General features: G+C 33.3%; 1 protein-coding gene across 1 annotated transcript in view; it reads right to left on the reverse strand.

Moving 5' to 3' along the window:
• The window catches only part of CDH8 (cadherin 8), a 658,573-nt gene extending 635,146 nt beyond the window's left edge, over positions 1-23,427 (reverse strand). The window contains exon 1 of the mRNA XM_053699570.1: positions 23,121-23,427. The gene's annotated coding sequence lies outside the window, so the exon portion shown is untranslated. The remainder of the gene's footprint in view (positions 1-23,120) is intronic.
• Positions 23,428-24,233: the final 806 nt, after the last annotated feature.

Raw genomic sequence — 24,233 nt, forward strand, 5'->3', positions numbered from 1 at the left:
TAGACAATGAGCCACTGGCTCCCAAATTTTTACCCTTGGCTCCTAACTTTTTGGATTGTTCTCATTATATCTATATACAAATACCACTGCCTTGTTCCTGAAAGTATTTTTGGCACCAAAATATTCTTACTGAAACTTTTAAATAGAATAAGATATAACACAAATAAATGACATCAGAGCAAGAGAAAGAGAATCACAGCGACGCAGATGAGGGAACGCAGTGAGAAGTATTGAGAAAAACAAGAGACTTTAGGCCATCCTGCTTGTGGCTACTGGCTAGATGCACCATTAAAGGAATAGAAAGGTCAAAAAAGAAATGTGCATGGGTGAATTTCAATTTAAAATAGAAGCATTTTTCCAATATACTTTCATTAGCAAAAATGCTTCTAGTAAAAGTTATTACTGTTTTTCAATGGCATACGCACATATCCTGTGAAGGTCCGTGCATCAGTGTTTAAATACCCCACCTTCTCAGAGAGTCCACAGTAGCTTGTATGCCACAAATCATGTCTTCAGAAGCAATATACACTACCGCCAGCTCTCTGAGCATGCCTGGTGTTGAATACTAGGGCCTTACAGGATATGTGCGTATGCTGCAGAAAATCAGCAATAACTTTTACTAAAAGCATTTTTGTTAAAAAGGTACATGATTCAGATAGAGAATACAAGTTTAAACAACTTTCCAATTTACATCTATTATTTAAAGGGACACTGAACCCATTTTTTTTCTTTCGTGATTCAGATAGAGCATGAAATTTTAAGCAACTTTCTAATTTACTCCTATTATCACATTTTCTTCATTCTCTTGGTATCTTTATTTGAAATGCAAGAATTTAAGTTTAGATGCCGGCCCATTTTTGGTGAACAACCAAGGTTGAGCTTGCTGATTGGTGGATAAATTCATCCACCAATAAAAAAGTGCTGTCCAGAGGTCTGAACCAAAAAACAAAAACAAAAAAAAAGCTTAGATGCCTTCTTTTTCAAATAAAGATATCAAGAGAATGAAGAAAAATTGATAATAGGAGTAAATTAGAAAGTTGCTTAAAATTGCATGCTCTATCTGAATCACTAAAGAAAACATTTGGGTTCAGTGTCCCTTTAATTTGCTTCCTTCTCTTGTTATCCTTTGCTGAAAGGTTTATCTAGACAAGCTCAGGAGCAGCAGAGAACCTAGGTTCTAGCTGTTAATTGGTGGTTGCATATATATATATATATATACCGATTGTGATTGGCTCACCCATGTGTTCAGTTAGAAACCATTAGTGCATTGCTGCACCTTCAACAAATGATAACAAGATAATTAAACAAATTAGAAAATAGAAGTAAATTAGAAAGTTGTTTAAAATCATATTCTCTATCTGAATAATGAAAGAAAAAAAAAATGGGTTTCATGTCCCTTTAATGAAAATATATTCTCATATTTCAAATTGAAATGTACCCATGTACATTTCATGTTTGACCTGTCTATCCCTTTATTGGTGCATATAGCCAGTAGCCATAAGATGGGCTGAAGGGAAATCACAGTTTTTGTTTATTTTTATTCTCTTTATATTTGAACAAAATATACCTTTAAAATATTTAAGAGAATATTGTCTTGTTACAGTAAGTACAAAATATTTCTTTACTCATGAATGTAACAAATATATTGGGGTTTTTTTTTTAGAAGTAACTGCATTGTGAGCTGCAAACAAGAAACCAATGTACTCTATTTCCATGTAACTTAAAATTTCAATTTAAAAGTGATGCCATGTTTCACTATCCAATTCTAGTATACCAGGTTCCAGATACTACCTGCTAGCTTCATGTCTAGTTATTATTTTCCAATTGCATGTACTTCATTCTGACATGCAATTTTACCATATATTAAATGTAATGATCTCACCAGGATGTTCTACCTCACTTTAATTACAGCATAATCAGCGCCTGCCATCATTAAAGTTATATTGAAATACAATTGTTTTCATTGTGCCATTTTAACATAAAGACCTTGATGCTAATGGATGAATACCATGAGATGGATTGTAGTAAGAGAACACAATGGCCATTGAGTAGATGTTTGAGAAAATCCATTTTTAAAGATATAGTGTATTTTAGATTCATTTTAAAATCAGTATTTCCCATTCAGGGTTACTTTTAGCAGAATAATTAATATTGCTTATTTCTATGGCTGGTATTTGTAATACAAAATGCTTTTGCTTAAAGGGAACGTAAAGCTAACTTTTTTTTTATCTCTGAATCACTGAAACTTGATCACAAAGTTGTCAAAATGGCTGTATACTTGTCTGTTTTAACCCCTCAAACAATATTCTTTTAGATATCCTAGGTGTCTACTACACTAATATATAAATATAAATATATATATATATACTGTATATGTATATATTAGTGCAGGTAGTATGGACAACAGTCCATAAAAGCAGAGAGCGCCCCTGTGTATGTGCTGAACCTAGAATATCGTTTTAAAGATGGGTCACGCATGAACTGTTGCTCTTTTCGAACTGTCACATAAAATAACATTCCATCTTTAGTAGGGATGCTGGACAGTTCTCTATTAGTCAATAGCAGAAGTGATTTTAGTTAGTGGTACAAGTGATCCAACTTCTGAATGGCCGTATTGCTAGTAAAAGCACATTTAAAAGGAAAAACAAATTAGACTTGTGGATGGGTGGCCTGTAGATACTTCTAGGGTTAAATGAAACAACTAAACAGCTGTTTTAAGCAATTAAAGGACCAGTAAATAAGGTAAATTTGAATAATAAACAAATGCATGATAAAAAGGCAATGTAATAACACTTAGGCCTCTATTTAACAAGGTCTGGCAGACCTGATCCGACAGTGCGGATCAGGTCCGCCAGACCTCTCTGAATACGGAGAGCAATACACTCTCCGTATTCAGCATTGCACCAGCAGCTCACAAGAGCTGCTGGTGCAACCCCCCCCCCCTGCAGACTCACCAGCAGGGAGGTGTCAATACACCCGATCGGGTTGAATTGCGGCGATGTCTGTCCGCCTGCTCAGAGCAGGCGGACACTTTATGGAGCAGCGGTATTTGTGACCGCTGCTTCATAACTGCTGTTTCTGGCGAGTCTGCAGGCTCGCCAGAAACACGGGGCATCAAGCTCCATTTGGAGCTTGATAGATAGGCCCCTTAATCTGAACTTCAAATGGGTAGCAGATTTTATTCTGACAAACTTCAAAGTTATGTTTATTTCCACTGTATCATGTGACAACCATCAGTGAATCACAAAGCTATATACTTATATACAAAGGTATATACTTATATTCTGTGGTATATACTTATATTATATTCTGTGGTATATAAGGTATATACTTATATTCTGTGGTATATACTTATATTATATTCTGTGGTATATAAGGTATATACTTATATTCTGTGGTATATACTTATATTATATTCTGTGGTATATAAGGTATATACTTATATTCTGTGGTATATACTTATATTATATTCTGTGGTATATAAGGTATATACTTATATTCTGTGGTATATACTTATATTATATTCTGTGGTATATAAGGTATATACTTATATTCTGTGGTATATACTTATATTATATTCTGTGGTATATAAGGTATATACTTATATTCTGTGGTATATACTTATATTATATTCTGTGGTATATAAGGTATATACTTATATTCTGTGGTATATACTTATATTATATTCTGTGGTATATAAGGTATATACTTATATTCTGTGGTATATACGTATATTATATTCTGTGGTATATAAGGTATATACTTATATTCTGTGGTATATACTTATATTATATTCTGTGGTATATAAGGTATATACTTATATTCTGTGAATTCTTGCACATGCTCAGTAGGAGCTGGTGACTCAAAAGGTGTAAATATAAAAAGACTGCGCATATTTTATAATATATCGGTTTCCACTTGGGATCAGCAGTATAAAAAAGGGTCAATCTAAAAAAAATTACATTCAAATTTATTACAGTATGTAATTTTAACACAAGAGACGATGCATGTCTATTTATTTAATCACTGTAATTAGGTTATACACATAGCTAAAGTACTGCTAGGGAGCAGCAGAGAACTGCTAGTCCCAAGCGGAAACTGCCACTAGCCCAGCAGCATCACTAGTGTTACAATTACATAAGAATGTATTTTTTTTCTTCACTAATGACTGTGGCTAACCCTGTCAGCTATGATCTCAAGCCCAGATTAATTCCTTCAAATGAGGCAAAAGGAAGGTGGAGTTTATTTGTTGCAAAAATATGTTATATTTTTTCTAAAAAAAGGTAAGATTTGGCTGATATATTATTCTATTGCAACACAAATGTATTGTAATTGTAAAGTGTTTACTATCATTTTAATAATGTCTTTACGTGTCTGGAACATTTTTGCAGTTACTTTTTGAGACCACACCTAAGCAAATCATATGAGAAACAAAGCAATTACAATAATAAAAAAACAGACAAACAGAAAAGTAGGTGTGTGATGGAATAGATGGTAGATGTCCTGAACTCTTCAGACAGAGGGAAATCAATGAAAAATTGGCAGCAATCTTAGAACTGTTTGTTCATAATCTAACCTCTTCTAAACCTAATCCAGATATTGTGGTTGTCATATTATTGTCTTTTTATTACTTATTTATAAAAAGAAAAAAATATAGATATCAGCATAGTTTCAAACAGAGTATGCGAACAGAAATAACATGCAGACACTCTGTGATATATGGCAGGGCCAAGCTTAAAGGGATACTAAACCCAAATGTTTTCTTTCTTGATTCAGATTTTAAGCAACTTTCTAATTTACTCCCTTTATCAATTTTTCTTTGTTTTTTGATATCTTTATTTCAAAAAGCAGAAATCTAAGCTAAGGAGCCGGCACATTTTTTGTTCAGAACCTCGGCAGTGCTTGCTGATTGGTGGCTAAATGTAGCCACCAATCAGCAAGCACTCCCCATGGTGCTGAACCAAAAATATGCCAGCTCTTTAGCTTAGATTCCTGCTTTTGAAATAAAGTTACCAAGAGAACCAAGAAAAATTGATAATAGGATTAAATTAGAAAGTTGCTTAAAATTGCATGCTCTGGGATCGAATTATTAGCACTTTTTTTTTTTTAATTTTGCTCTCCATCTAACTGTGTTTAACTTCTTTGCAGGGGTAAAACATATAGTTATATGCAATATGTGTGTGGTCTGTCACTGGGTAGGAAATATTGTACAAACATGCACTTCTGTTTAGTCTCCAACTCAATTTACGCATCTCTAATTTAATCTTTTTTTTTATGCAAATCTTTTTTTATATGCATGACATCATTTTTAAGAGATTCATTTTACTTGTATGGTCTGTTCAGTGGAACCAGTGTTCCATTTTGTGTGCAAGAAAAAATAACATATACTTCTGTAAGAAGAAAGTGGCTTACAAGCAATCAGTGCTATATAGTTTTGAAAATCAGGGTACTATGAAGGAACTGTTTGGTTCTTAGGAATAAAACATTGGTGCATTGTATTTTGACTGGATACAATTAATTTTACTGATGGGTTATGAATACCATGAAAACTGTTTTGGGGTTATGTGCCTCATTTGAAGCTTTTAAAACATTTCCGGTCTGAATCAGTTTTAAAAAATAATAATAACATAAATATATATATATATATATATATATATATATATATATATATATATATATATATATATATATATGCAGTATCAAACACAAAGGAGATAGCACTCACACTTAAAAAATTACATCTTGCTGGGGTGCCAGTTAAACATAGATAGCAAGCAAACCTTGTTCACTACCAGGTACGACACTCTTCAGACTTGTACAAAACATCCAAGATTTTATGGTGACATTTCGGGGAAAAGATTACGCATTCCTCAGACAAAATGTTTCAGTCAAAAATATTTTCAATATCATTAAATACATTTTTGTTAAATTATGCAATTCATTTGTGCGTTAGATAGCAGAAAATGTTATAATATTAGAAAGTGTTATGCTGCCCTCACTCAGCTACTTCATATTACCACCCAGCTTTGGAGAATATTGTGTATATATATATATATATATATATATAAAACAAGGGTCTGTCAAGTGGTGTATGCTGCTTTGATGCCCTTGCAGGGCAGGTTCGCATAAGCCTGCTTCCCGCTATGTAAGAAGCAGCAGTCATAAGATCGCTGCTTCTTTAATCTCTGCCACCTCTGAGTTGGCAGAGAGAAATCACCACGAATACGCTCGCTCTGGGTCATTGACAGACCCTTCTCTCGCGCGAAAAGACGAGGCAGCATTACACACTGTTTTGAGTGTGTAATGATACATATGGCAATAGATGAACAGGGTCCGCAACCCAGACGCCGCAAAGAACCTTGTCCGCAACGCCATTTAATGCATTTATCCCAAAGTCTCTATAGCCCCTGAGATGTATCTCATATCATGGTTGAGTTTCGCTTTTTCAAAGCTGATAGGGTTGTCTTATTTTAATTTGTCTTTAACAGTTTTTAAGCCATCTTTTATATGTATGTAAGGGTGGACTGTTTAGGGATTTTTTTTTTCTATTTTAATTTGTTTGTTTAATAAAGTTTTAAGACATTGTTGTTATGCCGATATTTGCAGCAGAATTCTATGCAAGGAGACATCAATGGTTACAAGATAGATTCAGCTCCTTTGATAATAATAGAATTAATCGCTTAACTCGCTGTTCTGAATAGAGCAGTCCAAAATATTTATTAAAAATTTATTTTTTTAGGTTGCAAAGAGAACTTTCAGGAAGTTATTAGTTCCAGGAATGAGAGTTATTTAATCTATTCCATTGTTTACATAGAGATCTACAAAGAGCTGTCCTGCAGTGGAGTGAGTTACATGTTCAAACAGCCAAAAAAAAATCTAAGATAGTGCAGCCAAATATCTCAGACATCTTAACTCTCCCTGAAGTTCAGGGAGTCTCCCTGATTGTAATAGTGACTCCCTGATGCCAGCAAATGGAATGCAATCTCCCTGAAATTCCAAGTACCATGATCCAATGTGGCCCAAATCCGGAAAAGTGTTTCTTTAACAAATGCCTTTAGTTGCTGGGACGTTATAGAACCGTCAAAGCATGCACCAGTAACCAAAAAGCCCCCACTGATTTTAATACAATAAAACACAAATACAGTACTACCTTATTTACTGCACGTAATTAAACTTCGTATTCTAAAATATTTAAGCATTCAACAAATTTACGATCACTGGAAAATAGGTTTGTTGTATGCAGTTTTGCAATAAAGCTACTGTTTTTTCTACTGTGACTTTAGTGGGAATCTACTTTAATGAAAAGTCTCTATCTTATTTAGGGTTTCAAGGTGTCCAATATATATATAACTGGGGGGGGGGGTTTGAAATGAGCTTTTGCAGGTTGGGATGTCTGAATATCTACAAAATATAATTTAAAGGGTATAAAAAAATATATTTGCAAATATATATTTTCTGTTATCAAATATTTATATGTAACAAATATTATCTTTTATTTTTTATTTTTTTATTTTTTTTAAATAATTTTTATTGAGGTAAAAAAATTCAAATATAAACATACACTGAAAAAACAGCATGGCAACACGCCTATATGACAAACAATAATATTCAAGCATCTCACACAAGAGGCATGTCTTATATATATCAACCAGACTTTGGTTTCAACTTATAAGGGAAATTGTCTGGCCATGTACAGTACCTCATTTTACTTTTATACATTTTCAGGTGGATAGTTAACTTACAAATTATATGCAACAGTCCTTGGGCCTGACATCATTAAAAAAAATGTCCAAATAAGAATGATTAGGCCTACAACTATCCATATTGTCTATAACAGAATATATAAAGAAGATATAGCATATGAATTAAATTGGCATGTGTTAGCAACTATGCAACCTAATTTCAATGAAAATTGTCCAAGTAGGAATGAGCATACCTATACTTGTCCAAAATATGTATATAACAAAACATCATGGAAAACTATGGCCCTATCACAACATCATCTTGCAGTTATCTCCCCTCAGATCAATTCAGTGGGACAGTATATACAAATAACAATTATCTTCTAGGCCCTTTTCTGGGGCACATGAGGGTTAAGTAATGAAAAATGTAAACCTGTGGCCCAAGTGTACCCAGCGGCATTTAAGCCACCTGCATACAATTGATCAATAGAAATATTTATGTTTACTAGTCCCATATGCTTATCTAGAAGGGGCTCTCAAGCCCAAGTACCCCTCTCCAAAATTTGTGGGGCTAACACCTAGAAGAGGCTAAGTCACCGGTATTTACTACAAAGTATTTAGAATTTAGAATGTGTTGTGATGGGGTAAATATATATAAATGAATAACTATATATCAAAAGGACATACATGTAGTGAGGGACACACTTCAGAAATCACCAGTAGTTGGATAGTTGGAGCACCTCACTCACTCTGTCACTGAATAAGGCTAAGCTATATTGACTTTAAGCTGGGAGCAAAAGGGTGCAGAGGTTTCTTGTCTAATCTAGGCAATTTCCTCTAGAAATAGAGAGCAAAGGATTTCAGGGATATATCCCTATGTCACATCCATCCCTTTAGAGATACATAAATAAAAGGAAGAGCTCTCCACCATACAGTATGCTCATAAAAAGCTGCATATGAAGTGAAATGTACTATATTTTACCCATATTGGTCTAAGCTGCAGAGGTTATATAGTTTAGGTACACAACATTGACTGTTAGTCACGTATTCATATTTGATAGGGGGAGCAATATGTACAAGATCAGCAAAACAGTAACTCATATTTCCTTATGAACACTTATATAATATGACTCCCAGAAACATATACATTAACCCTAGCACATCAGTAACATGAATTATAGCATGGTGGGTCTCATCCTAAGATACTGAATGTACTAAAAACTAAAGTCAGGGAGAGAGTCCTAAAGCGTGCACATCAGGCAATAAGCCGTCATCCAGTTCAAGCACACAGTACACCTTTTCAAATCCCCGGAAGATGATCCCATCTACCCGATGCCCCTTCTGCAGGAACACAAGGCCTGTAGGCAAAAGATAGCGTGGCGCTCCCTGAGTTCATAGTCTTGCAGCATGCGGCCCTTTGTGGTCAGGTAGGTCCCTCTTGGCACTTTCGGCCTTGGCGGATTCTGAAGGGCTGTAAGAGATGCCAGACAGGTGGGCTTCCTCGTTATAGGGGCAAAGGACTTTCTAGCCTCATCATTTAACTTCATTACTCCACTATCCTTGTCTTCCTCTGGAGGGCCGGCCGCACCCCCCTGGGACACAGCAGAAGGCAGAGATCTTTCATAGCTGCTCAATTGCATAGTGGCCAGGCCTCCCCTCTCAGGCAGGGCGGACATACCTAATTGTAGTTCCATGTCAGCTTCGACTTACTCCGCATGCGTCCTTTCCTCCTGAACTGATGTCTCCTCCTTGAGGTGGGTGGACTCCATGAGGGCCAGGAGACAATCTAATCTATGGCACATTGTGCTTTCAAAAGAGGACATCAGCTCCTGCAAAAGTACACATAAGTCTCCCATGGTCAATGTAGTTGTTAGGTAGAGAATTTCACTATTCTCCGTTCACCCGGATTCCCGGGGGGGGGAGCTGAGCTCTCTCTTCTCAGAAGCCGCCAGAGACACTCAGCAGTCCAGTACAGGGAGCCCTGTTGCATAACAAACAAATTTCTTCATATGATTCCAATCAGCAAAGTATCCCCCACATTATAGGGTATGAATTCTCCATCTTTTATTATTTTGAATATAAAATTTAGTTCTAGAAAATATTTTTCAAAATAGCAAAAATATCACATTTGTAGCATGATTATTAAAGACTTACACTGTCTATGTGAACCACATCTGAATGTGAATTTCTCTATTTATTTTCCCCTAAATTAAATATAACATTCTAAACAGTAAACTTGCTATTCACTTGAAGACAGAATTTCAGAGTACTCATGAAAATATTCAAAATTTGGATAAAAAAATCTGATTAGAGAGCACGGAAAAAACTTCTACAGCACAACCATACAGTCCCTTTAAAAGTAAGTGTGGTTAATTTGTTTCTTATATATTATTTAACTTCTAAGATTTATAATAACTGTAAGAATAATAGGATTAAAGTGGCAAATTGTGCTTCTGTATTTTTTAATTTTAAATAAAACGGCATCAGAACCTAAGCGCAGCAAAAGCTACTAGGAGTAATCGATCCTGAGATTGGTCCTCTCCACCACGTGACCTGATGTACGACGTTCCGTAATCCACTGTGAGGCCATCGGCAACTCTGTTGGTCCCGTACCATCCAGCTAGGCACTCTGGTCGTGCCGCTACCATTGTGTGTAGCCACCCTCAAGGTGGGGTATATTCCTTTTGTGCCTTGTTTGTTTATTGCAGACAATATTACCCTATGGGGTGCCTCTTTATTCTGCTTTAACAGGATTTTCTACCATCATTCCATTCCTCCAAGAGTGCGGCCCCTACATCTCGGTGCTACCATCTCTCCTATCACCAGCAAACCTCCTTAGGACTCTGGTGTCCTAGTATCTTCTGTGTAAAAGGGGTAAGTAGCACAGTGATGGCAGTAAATGTAATTATATATGTACATATTAACAAATACATTTATATACTGGGAACACACAGTTCACATAGACTGCAATGTAAACTAACACCCCACTCCCGCCAAATTTGACCCCAAAATACTGCCTAGTGCAGCTATTTTATTAAAAAATAGAAATGCTGCTATCGTTATTTTATAAAATACAGTACACTGTATTTTGGGGGCATTTGGGGCACATTTATAAAATTAACCAGAGATCTGATCTCTTGTTAATTTTATAAGTGCTAATTGCTACTGCAATAACCAGCCACTTTGTAAAGGCTGATTACGTATTGCGCACCCGTAAACGGCAAATTTACCCGTTTGCAGGCGCGGAAATTTAGCACTCCACTTGTGAACTAGCCCTAAATGACTATTGATGAACACGTGAATGTGTGTTGTTTGTTTTGATTATATGAATTTGATATTTGTCAGCTAGTGTGGATTGTTAACTAGAACAAGGGAATTCAGTCAGAATTTGGCTGATGGGTGAAACCCTGGAACCTTGTTGGTAGGAGGTTGCCTTTATGCACCTAGTTGTACCTGTTGGTGGATAGAAAAATCCTTATTCCTTATTCCCTAAGTGGTATGTAAAATGTCTCCAAGGCCTCATAAGTGCTTTAAAGGGGCAGTCAAGTCCAACAAAAACTTTTATGATTTAGACAGGGCATATCATTTTAAACAACTTTCCAATTTATTTTTATCACCAATTTTGCTTTGTTCTCTTGGTATTCTTAGTTGAAAGCTAAACCTAGGAGGTTTATATGCTAATTTCTTAGACCTTGAAGGCCGTCTCTAATCTAAATGCATTTTGACAGTTTTTCACCACTGGAGGGTGTTAGTTCATGTGTTTCATATAGATAACATTGAGCTCATGCACGTGAATTTACTGAGGAGTGAGCACTGATTGGCTAAAATGCAAGTCTGTCAAAAGAACTGAAAAAAGGGGGCAGTTTGCAGAGGCTTAGATACAGGGTAATTACAGAGGTAAAATGTGTATTATTATAACTGTGTTGGCTATACAAAACTGGAGAATGTGTAATAAAGGGATTATCTTTCTTTTTAAACAACAAAAATTCTGGTGTTGACTGTCTCTTTAAGTTTTAATGGCAAATGACTTTTAAAGAGACAGTAATGAAATTGAACTGCCTCTATTCCATCAGCACTGGCAAATCTCTTTTCTATAATATATTTTTAATGTGTTTCTATTTAAGCTGATAAATCTTGTAAATTTTGAATACAGATCCCTCATTCTAAACTTTTTTGTGCAAGACTGATTATAACTACATTACTTCTATGGGGTTATAATGAAATTAATCTTGTGTCTTTGTGAGGAGGATTTTTTCAATTATTTGATGGATTAATCAATATTTATATATGCATCGGACATTAGTGCAATCTGATCTCATTTTAATAAATGGCATTTTGCATGCATACACAAATTTATTATTTTTTAAATATTGAAAAATATTTATGTGCATAAAACACACAGTAAGGCAAACCTCTGAAAGCATTTAGCAAACCATCCCATTTCATTGCAATTGTAAGAATTAGGGCCCAGTTCTCTAAAGCTCTTGTCTGGCGAGATTCTATATGATGCCTTGTCAGTATTACAAAGCCCTCAGGGATTGTTTTAAAGGTAGATTTTTACCTTGGGAGCTATGTAGCTAATTAAGGGGAGTTCAATAATATGCTTTATGTTAAGTAGAGGCACTTATTTTACAATATAATCCTTAGTAAAATAATATGATGATTTCTCTCCATGCTGTTGAATTTTTGAGAATCAGACCTTAGGGCCTGATTATCTAAAACTGTCTGAGCTTGTGAGTTTTTCTAAGAAATATTACAAGTGCTATGAAGACCCTATCTTAATTTACATTGTTTTTCACATTAATTTACCAGTTATTACCTTGAGAACAGTGTGTTTTGCAAAGGGGTGTTCCCTGCTTTTACATATGTGAAGATGAATACATTACAATAAGTCTAACAAAAAAAAACATAATTTAAAAATCATACAAAACCAATTAAAGGAGTATTGAAATAAAATAGAAATTTTACTTTTTTCTATCATTACAGGGACAATCTAGTCCAAAATAAACTTTCATGTTTCAGATAGGGCATGTAACTTTCCAATTTACTTTTATCACCAATTTTGCTTGTTCTCTTGGTATTCTTAGTGAAAAGCTAAACCTAGACGGTTCATATGCTAATTTCTTAGACCTTGAAGGCTGCCTCTTATCTGAATGCATTTTGACAATTTTTCACCACTAGAGGGTGTTAGTTCATGTGTGTCATATAGATAACACTGTGCTCCCGGTCGTGGAGTTACCTAGGAGTCAGCACTGATTGGATAAAGTGCAAGTCTGTCAAAATAACTGAAATAAGGGGGCAGTTTGCAAAGGCAAACTATTAAAAGATAATCACAAAGGTAAAACAAGTATTTATATAACTGTGTTGGTTATGCAAAACTAGGGAATGGGTAATAAAGGAATTATCTATCTTTTAAAACAATAAGAATTCTGGTGTAGACTGTCCCTTTAACCCTTTAACATTGAGTGGACTAGTAACTTTTTCCCTCTGGACTAGTAGCTTTTAACCTCTGACTAGTAAATCATACTGATATTTTTCAACCCCTGTATATATATATATATATATATATATATATATATATATATATATATATATATATATATATATATATCAATAAATTTAGGTAATTCAACTTTTCAACTTTAAGAATTTACCTTTTTTTCGCTAGTTGTTCCCACTTTACAATTATTAATGTATTTTTATAATTCATTTTAGTTGAACTGAATTTCATTATATTTTGTATGTTTTATTTTAATAAGGCAAATAAAAAGGAAGATACATATTTATAATTTATTTTTCAGTTAAATTAAACTTTAAATATACTTTTTTATTACATAAACAAAGTGTTTAGGCAGATTATTGCATGACTAATTTGTGGTAAACCATGAGATTGCAATCTCCACAATTCTCTAACTGGAATACAGCGTGAATATACAGCAAGAATATCCTTTCATTTGACTTTGTACATTTTTTTTTTTTTTACATATTAGAAATATATTTAACCCAGCTACATAAATCAATGCTATAAATAATTGTAATCATTACACATATCTACACATATGACTCCTTTTGATTTGCAGGGAATTCCAAAGCTATAATGAAAAGGGATAATCATTATGTGTTTACATGTAAACCTTGCAGTAAAGTATCCTTTAATTATTGTGCTTTATGAGGTGGTAAAATTAGTTTTATTATTTTGTTTTCTTGCGGGGAAAAATGCACAGGCTTAATTAATAAGCATAAATTCTACCAGACAATACATTTGTGACCGTAATATATCTGATTAACTCGGTAAAATATTATGTCTGCAAAATAGCATTTTATGAGACATATATCAAAGATGTAATGCAGGGGTGAACAGTCAATATAAGGAAAATCATAAGAAATATACAAATCAAAACAATGAATATATATTTTAATAAAAAAGACTATTCAAAGGGGTTTCAACCAACTTTCAAATTTTAAAAAAAAAAAGTCATACAAGTTCAATTCACTTTATATAAACAGCGGACAATAAAAAAAAATGTTTTGTAACGACTTGGATTGTTAATATCTAGAACGAAGTGTGTTGGGTGTCTTCTGATTGGTATCTGGAGTCATGTGACTAGAGTAGGGAGAACACTGACAACTGCATGGACTGGATAAACACAGCGTACACAGCATTGGCTGTAATTTTGCCTTGTATTTAGCATGTGTAAGTCATAGCTGACTGAGATTCTTAAAGGGATATGAAAGTAAAAATTAAATTTCTGTGATTCAAATATAGCATTACATTTTAAGACACTTTTAAATTAATTTTATTATCAGATTTACTTTGTTCTCTCTGTATCCTTTGTAGGGATGGGCGAATGTTTTGCAACATTCGAAAAATGAAACTAATTTTAACACATTCGTTCGTTCGAACCGAATTTCGAATGTTTACATAACATTCTAACATTAGATTTTCGAATGTTCCGTTTCAAATTTTACGATTACATTCGAAAATATTAGTTTAGAAAAATTCTAATTTATATTTGTAATAGTATTTTGAATGCTTTCTTTAAATGTAATATTCGAATTATGCAATATTCTATATTGAAACATTCGTAATGATATATTTGTATCTATTATGTATCAATTTACTAGATTCCCTCCCTACCACATGAACTATTGAACGTCTGACTAGTATTTGTTAAATAGAATGTTAAATTCGAAACATTGTGGACATTCAATATAATTATAAACATTTGAATTCGAAAGTGACATTCGAAAACTGTAAATAGCATTCGATTTTAGAATTTTTTAAGAATATTCATTCCTATCAACATTCAGATTTTTAATTCGAATTTCGGTAATAACATTCGTTCTAACATTCCAATTCGGAAATTTACACATTTGCCCATCCCTAATCCTTTGTTGAAAAGCATATGTAGATATGCTCAGCACCATCAAAGCACTAATGGGAGCTAGCTGTTGATTAGTGGCTATACACCTTGTTCTTTTGTCATTGGCTCACCAGATGTTTTAAAGGACCAGTCAACACAGTAGATTTGCATAATCAACAAATGCAAGATAACAAGACAAAGCAATAGCACTTAGTCTGAATTTCAAATGAATAGTAGATTTTTTTTCTGACAATTTTAAAAGTTATGTCTTTTTCCACTCCCCCTGTACCATGTGACAGCCATCAGCCAATCACAAATGCATACACGTACCATGTGACAGCCATCAGCCATTCACAAATGCATACACACTTTTTCTTGCACATGCTCAGTAGGAGCTGGTGACTCAAAAAGATTAAATATAAAAAGACTGTGCACATTTAGTTAATGGAAGTAAATTGGAAAGTTGTTTAAAATGGCATGCTCTATCTAAATAATGAAAGTTTAATTTTGATTGAGTGTCCCTTTAAGTTAGCTCCCTGTAGTGCATAGCTGCTCTGGCACTGACTCGAATCCATTGGCAGGTGTAAAACACAGTTATGTATACTAATAAAATGCTCTAACATAGTAAAGCATTTTCTTTTTTGCACATTTATGTCCCTTTAAGCTTTTCTTTAGTTCTCCAAACTCTCTTTCTATTCACAATCTTGGAACTGACTTAACATCATGTCTGCTGACATGACTTAACTTTATTCTGGCTGTAAAACGTGTGCTCAGTTTCAACCATATATCAGCCTAATCAAAGCCAGATTGAAATGTATTTACTAGCCAGGCAGTATACTGCCAAACTGTATTGAATTGCTAAGTGTTGCAAATTAGATATATTCCAATCTACTCCATAACTAAATAAACCCATCTAATACCTGTGGTTTATTGGTAAAATGTGCTTACTAAAAATGCAAGGGATTTTAGGCTGGTCTTAAAGGACCAGTCAACACATTAGATTTGCATAATCAACAAATGCAAGATAACAAGAAAATGCAATAGCACTTAGTCTGAACTTCAAATGAGTAGTAGATGTAGATTTTTTTATAACAAATTTCAAAGTTATTTATATTTCCACTCCCCTTGTACCATGTGATAGCAATCAGCCAATCACAAATGCATATACGTATAGTCTGTGAATTCTTGCACATGCTCAGTAGGATCTGGTGACTCAAAAGGTATAAATATAAAAAAGACTGAGCACATTTTTTTAAATGGAAGTAAATTGGAAAGTTGTTTAAAATTACATGTTGTATGTGAATCATGAAAATTTAATTTAACCTGAGTGTCCCTTTAGGTTGGTGCTTGGTAGATAGCTGACTTGCTCTCTTGCACTAGAAAGTCAGCTGATTTTCTAGCAAAACCTCTGTGTATTTGGGCATTTTTAGTCAACTGTAACTAATGATGACTTAATAAGCAAATAATTTGCCAGTACTAACTATTTATTGATATTCTATTCCAAGTTGGCTCTTTCAGACGACTTTCAAGAATTTGGTTTCCTGCTGATTCCAAGTTGGATCAAATGTAAACTGAGCCCCTAATTGAGAAATGTCCAAGCAAGATATGCACCACTGCTTATGCTTGTACACACAGCTCTGATCTGCATAGAAACACAAGATCCAAACAAAGAGGACATGAAAAACTATGTTGAAAAGTGGGATGCTCGTCCCCATTATCAAGTGCATGGCTGAGTAATGGAGGTTGGCTTTTTTTGCTATGCAAACAGAAAGAGACAGTGGAACTGTGTAACATCATCTCTTAAGTTTCCTCATCTACACATAAGAAGCACACAAGACTCATCTCAGAAACATAATAGGACCCTGCACCCTTAAGTCGGACAAGCTAGCTGCAGTGCTATGTTTCAATAGCCAGGACCAAAATTTAAGAAAAAGAGAAAATGACAGTACTCAAGAATACAAAACATTTCAGATACACACATTTAGCTCCATTTCAGCAAATAAATTATAGTTATTAATTAGCAAATTTTATTTAAATACACTTCTATATTTAAGATCTTATGTATTTGATATCCTGGATATTTTTTTTTATATTTTAAATACATGTCTGCACATATTTTACATTGTTCCTAAGGTGCTATCAAATGTAGGAATGTTGTGTATGATAGTAAGACACAGTTGCTATAACCTGCAGTGTATTTAACTGCAATAGCGACACAGGTCATAGATATAAGCATCATTCCACAGAAATAACAAATATATCACCTACCTAACCTGACCCCCTTTCTACTAGTTGTTAAACTTTACTGACTCATTGGCTTTGTTCATTGTTTAAGTCTTTGAATATTTGTAGTTATTTAGTATATAAACTGATAACACGTCTGATGGATGGTTATCCTATGTACCTACTGGCTTTTTGGCAAAACAGAACTTCCATTAGAGTTATTCCCTAGCAATGTGTCAGAATGAACTACTGATGTAGCATTTCTGTCATGAAACATACATTACTTCAATAACTATTGTAATTTCTGGTTTATGACTACAGTATAACCTATTAAATATTTTTATCATTATGTTTTGGCCTCTGTAAGGTATGGCACGTGCAGTATAGTCAGCAAAATGATACCATAATGGCATATTATTTTAACTATAACACGGCAAACTGAATGTTTCACACCACTCACTTTTTAATATTTAATTCAGGATAACCATTTGAGAGTTATATATGTATGTTTGCAAATATTGCAAATCATGGAACACATTTTAGAACATATTCAATTATAGGTTATATTATTAGGCTATAGGGCAAACTATATTCCAGGTGCAAAAGAATATCATGTAATCCATCTACAATAGACTTTAATGCAAATTATTATAGAATAAAAAACAATATTACATTGTTCCAACAAGAATATAACCTAAATCAATGTGCACAAAACAGCAAACATAAAAAATGGTTCTAAAACTTTTGAGCATGAGAAAAAAGTAATATGAAATAGAGAAATGTTCACCAAAGTACATTTTGGGGTCATTTCTAGCTGAAAGGGCAGTTGTCCAAAGTCATGTAGTATTCTGCAATAGCTTAGGTTTTATTGCTTTACAGGAAACATAAAGCACATTTAAAATTGATGTATTAACTTTTATAGAGAAATATAACTGTGAATTGCCCACATATTTATCCTCTTTTCACACTTTAACCAGAATGCATTTCACATGAAGGAATATCCCTTGAAGAATCAATAGTGTTTGGAAATATTTTACAAAAAAATCTATTCACTGACTTCAGGAAACTCTGAATGGGTCTAATAAAAAAAAGCTATATATTTTTAAATTAGAAGTTAAAAATAATTCATTGCTGTAAGTTTCAAAAACATAGGAGAATACTGTCATTCTATAGGCAATGCACGTACAGTTTTGTTTGGCTAACACATATGCAAGGGTTTCAAAATGTATAGATTTATTTGTATTCTAATAAATACTAGAAAACTGGTTTTCTCACTAGTTTAATACACTTTTCTAAACTTCTATAAGATGTTTATAGACATGCCATGGGGGTTTCTTTAATTTGTTCAGTAAATACGCCAATAATAGGTCATTAACATGAGTGGGATACTTTGATTAGTTTTATTTATTATTTTCCAGCATGTTAATATATGGTGAATAGTCGCCCATTTCCATTACATGAAATGTCATAAATGACACTGTGAAATGTAATTCCAAACATCACAAATCATTTAAGTTTGCTTTAAAGGCCATCAATACACAATTTAACTTTACTTATTCTTTAAAAATGGCTAGGTAGATAGATAGATACACTAGATAGATGATAGATAATAGATAGATAGATAGATAGATAGATAGATAGATCAATAGATAGATAGATAGATAGATAGATGATGGATGGATGGATAGACAGACAGACAGGCAGACAGACAGACATATAATAAGTAAGTAGATAAATAGATATGAATATAGTTATAGATACAGATATTAGATCTATCAAGCGGGAGAGAAGAAAAGGCAAGATTAATTGTGCACAAACACACACACACACACTTTCCATGAGTATATTTTTGAAGTGAAAGATTCCTCTACAAAAAAAAACAAACAACAAACAGTAAAAAAGATTAGGTCAATACTGTACCACAGGAATGGTTGATACACAAAGCTCTCTCTCACTTAGTGAATCTAGCATGTTTGTTTGCTTACCGGTGAATATTACATGATACACAGTATCACAAAATAGTGCAAAAATTGTTTGTTTTCTATTTCACAAACTATTTTGAAACACCAAAATGAATTAAAACTGCAGTCATATTATCTTCACCGCATTATGTACGCTACACAACGTCATAATGAGAAGGCATAAAAAAGTATGAGAGACAGCAAAAGTTTCACTATTGTGTTCAAAGAGATAGAGATATATAAAAAAACAACCTCACAAATTATAACACTGCCATAAAAAAGATCTTGGTATTATGAATAGGTTTATTTGACTGCTTTTAGCTATTTTCATTGTACTTAATCTGTATTGCCAGCTATGATTTATACATAGTATTTTCCCAAACACACACAATAAGTAATTGTATGCACTATAACCAACCTTAAAAGTTCAATCACATCAGCAGTAAAGTGAAAGTAATGAGCAGAGATTTCTACATTTTTCACACCAGTTAATAACATTCTTTGTCACATACACAACTAGCTGTTTTGAGAAATTGAATGTGCACTAAAATGCATTGCTCCCCGTATCTCTTTACAAACTTCAGAATTATGATCCTTTGTACATATCCCTCTATGGAAACAAGCAGACATACCATTTGCTGGTGGCATTTCATTCTGAAACCAATATTACTCTGATTTTTTTTTTCTCTCTACAGGTTACTTTTTGTCTACTTTGACAAAATTATTATAGTAGTAATTATGGCATTATAAAGATGCATTTTAGCTAAATGCAACTACACAACTGTTTTTTAAATGCTGTTGGTCTCTTACCAGTCAACTCAAATAAATGACACCATGGGCTATATATTTATAAGAAATTCTTCATGCTAAGTTGTGGTATTGAAATCATTATTAGGTGCGTCATTTCTTAAAGTAATTTTTACTTAAGTCTTAGTCATGAGAATAGTAATCATAGCAGGAAAAAAAGAGGATATGTTTTGCAAAACAGATTTAAAATAAATAAATCATGAACAGTTAAGATTTTAGATGTATGAGTTTTTAGGATTATGCTATCCGGAAATAGGAACATGATATCTAAACAAAAAAATTAACTTTTTTTATTTTTATTTATTATTATTTTTATTTTTTTCTTGGGGTAGTTTTAGGATTTTTGGACATAATGAAATATTGCAATATCCTAAAATGACCCTTATAGGATGAAATGTTTGAGAGCATTTTTTGTCATAGATGAAGACTTTTTTTTCATTTATAGTGAAATTTTATCCAGCTTAATCAACGAGCGATTACAAATAACTTAAATAGTTTACGTTGATATATTTGTTGAGCTGCTAAAAGGAATACTGGTGCAAGACTTGAAGTCCATACACAAGTTCTGCTTCAGGCTCGACGTAACTAAAAATTGAAAAAACAATAAATCCTAAAGCTAATTAGTAATAAATAAATGAACAGGGTCTTTTAGAATATTCTAATACAAACCTTGAGTGAGTTTTATAAGGTAAAGTGTGTGTTTATTTAATTTTTGCATTTTTACAATACTATATTCAAATTGTGCTCTATAAGAATTAAAACTTAAATCATGATGGGGATTTAAAATACTTTAATAGATAATAATGATAATATTAAAAAATAATATAAACATATATCGAAATATTGCCTTCCTATGGCCTTTACCATTCATAAGGTCATATAGCTATGGATTCTATCTTAAGTCACTTAAATTCTATTAGACCAATAAAGAAAGAGTAAATATTTAAGTATAATTTTTGACTCCAAGTCTGACTTTTATGACTCCAAACAATGTTCCAATTTTTTCTTAACTCTGCCAAGTCGACATTTCAATAAAACCAGGACAACATCCATATTGTGTCATCAAATATTTATTGCATAAAATATAGAAAAAATGTAAAAGTATTTTTCTCATATTTTGTCACTGGCCTCCAGCTGCCATCAGACACGCTGTGTTTAGATCAGACTGCAACAGCATATGTTGTATTAATGGTTATTTCTTACTAATAGTAGTACACAGCAATGATGTGCCCCATTAGTTATTTGAAGAGTCATATCAGAAATTATTTATGAAATATAAAAGCAGAGAGTTGCATTGTTATATTATATTATCGTAGCATAATTGTGATTATCATAGACCATATTTAAAATGTATTAATTTATTTGCATGAAAAAGATGTTGTCTCATAATTAAGATTGTATAACTTTCTATCTGAGAAAATTTGTCAAGAGTTTGAGCAATGTGTTCTTAAGACTTTTACATAAATAAATAAATAAAAAACAATTAAAGCCAATCACACTTTATGCATAAACTGAATTTAAAATGAGCCACTTAGTTTATTATAATATGAATCTGAATCAACATTCCTTTAAATTTGCTTTTGATTGTATCAGCTGCATTAGAAATTGCACCAATTTGGATTCACATTGCCAATGATTCTAAAATTTAAGATGAACTTTGTTCCCATTTCAATAAGGAGCTCAAGCTGTTTATGAAGTAATGATTGCAAACATGATGGTGAGATTTAGTTTCTAACACTAGCCAAATGCTTTAAAAAAATTTTTTGTCAGTCTATGTCACACTAAAGCAAAGCAATTGAGGTTTATATATGGGAAATAGTTATTTAGAACCTTTGCATCACTGGGAATTATATATATATATATATATATATATATATATATATATATATATATATATATATATATACATTTTATGAGCTAAGCAAGTATTGCTTAAGAAACCTGTTGGAACAAAGCAACAATGCAAATATTCTATACATCAGATTGTATAGCATCTGTCTTTCTTATGCATTATAGTTAATAAACTCTTTACAAAAATGCATTGCCCTTTAGCTGAATTTACATAATTAAATTAGAATCTCAAATATTATTCTGCAAATCAAATTTGCATCATGTTGCTGCAAAACAGTGATCTTTAGATGTTTAACCCTTTTGCTGCCAGCAGGTATGTGATAGGCATCTAAACAAGCAAATTGGTGCCCATTAATACTGCAGCACTTGATAAAGCTCTGATCTGAAATGCCTGATGGATAATGGTAAGAAATTGCATGACAAGAATCTTTCACAAGAGAATGATATTCAGTTGTTTTACAGACTGGGAGTACAATGCTCAGAGGAATAATGTGATTTAAGTATGTACATGTCATGTCTAGCCAAACGTTTTTTTTTTTTAATTATGCAACTGTCAGGGGATAGCTGGAGTAAGTTTTATAGGGGTGTATTTCCTGTTCAGTCAATGAGGAGAAAAAAATCAACTTCTAATATAAGAAACACCACTCACCTACAGCAAGACCTGGCTGGCTGGTAGCTGTATCTTTTGCTGCAATCAGAGCTCATCAGTACAGAACACCTAAATCTTGTAATTTTCTCTCTTCAGGTGCCATGCAGCAAAGAATAAATCTTACAGGTCTCTCCTAACAATGTGCCCCTAAAAATGAACACTCTCTTCATTGCTTCACCAAGTGCTAATCTCCCTCCAGCTATTTACATATCAGGTTTTTTTTAAGTCATATTTATTCTCAGCACGAAATCTGCAATCCATTTCAATGTATGAATGCAGCCTGACATCTGATCCAAAAAGCACACAAATTATATATTACACTATAAAATAAATGCAGGGGATCTTCAGTTATACTAGCCTTCCCTTATAACTATTACAGATTCCATCTATAAATGCTTCATATATATATATAAATAAGATGTTTATCTTTACTTACTGTAAGGTGAATAGATGGATCCATGCAGTTTCCAAAAGACCAGTTATTAATGAAGATAAATGGGAAGTGAGGGTGAATGTGTGGGACCCCGTAAAGTAGTCCCCGCTATACTTAGAGAGACAAAACAATAAGAGGATAGAGACTTACTCTGCCAGTGATCAGCCAGCGTCTTCATCACAAGTCCTCAGCTTAGAATGAATTAAAAAGATCTACTTCACAGAGAGACAAATAACCAGGATCCCTTGTGAATGAGGCAGTCCTCAGTCACTGTGCGCTCCTTGCCTTTTCATGCTGATGGGAAGCTGTTAGACTGACACTCACAGCTCTTTCTGTGTGTCCTGATGGTAAAGATGCAGTTCCCAGCTCACTCACTGCACACACATCAGCAGTGCATCTCCAGAAAAGAAAAAAAAAAAGGACAAGGGATATTCCCAGCAAATCCTTGAATTCTATCAGTGAGCTTGCTCCAACGTGCCTGACTGCTAAAGGAATCAGGGATGTGTAAAAGTGATCTCAGAGCCTTCCCCTGGCAGATCTCATTGGGCTGCTGTTGGAGGCTGGTCTGTTGCTTGAAAATTCATGGATGCTTTTTTTTATATATATGTATATATATATTTTTTTTTTTTTTTCAAGTCAAGTGTCCAACTTTTTTTCCCTTTCATCTCTGATCCTCTCATTTTCAGCCCTGTTTAGATGCTTTTTCATCTTTAACATGCAATTTGAAGTCGGTTTCCTTCTCTTTGTTCACGTTGATTTAACTCAAACTGTGCTGTGAGTTGCATAAATAAACTGATACTTATATAATATATAAATACATATTGCAGTTAAAACAACTAATATTTTATGACAATTGCCTTTTTAATTATCAGATTATAATACTTTTTTCTAGAACAAACCAATTTGTCTTGAATACATTACAGGTTTTTTTTAGGTTTTTTAATTTTTATTATTTTACTTGAAATCACTCTGACTGCAAAGACAGGATGTTGTTTTTCCCCCCATCTCCCTCAAGTGGTTAAAAAGGTTTTAAATGACAATGGCCACGATAATTGATTGGTATTACTCCTGTCACTAACTGCGAGTTTGGTTTTTTTCAAGTGAGAAAACCCACACAAAATCTTGAATTAGTATGAGGGGTCTAATCAGCATTTAATTAACCTGATTCTGAAACATTTTGGAATATAGGCTCCATAAAATAAGATAAATCATCAAAAATCATCAAAATAACACTGTAAGATTTTGGAAAAAAAGCTAAAAATA

Source organism: Bombina bombina, chromosome 1 (genome assembly GCF_027579735.1).
Source record: "Bombina bombina isolate aBomBom1 chromosome 1, aBomBom1.pri, whole genome shotgun sequence".
In the NCBI taxonomy this organism is placed as follows: Eukaryota; Metazoa; Chordata; class Amphibia; order Anura; family Bombinatoridae; genus Bombina; species Bombina bombina.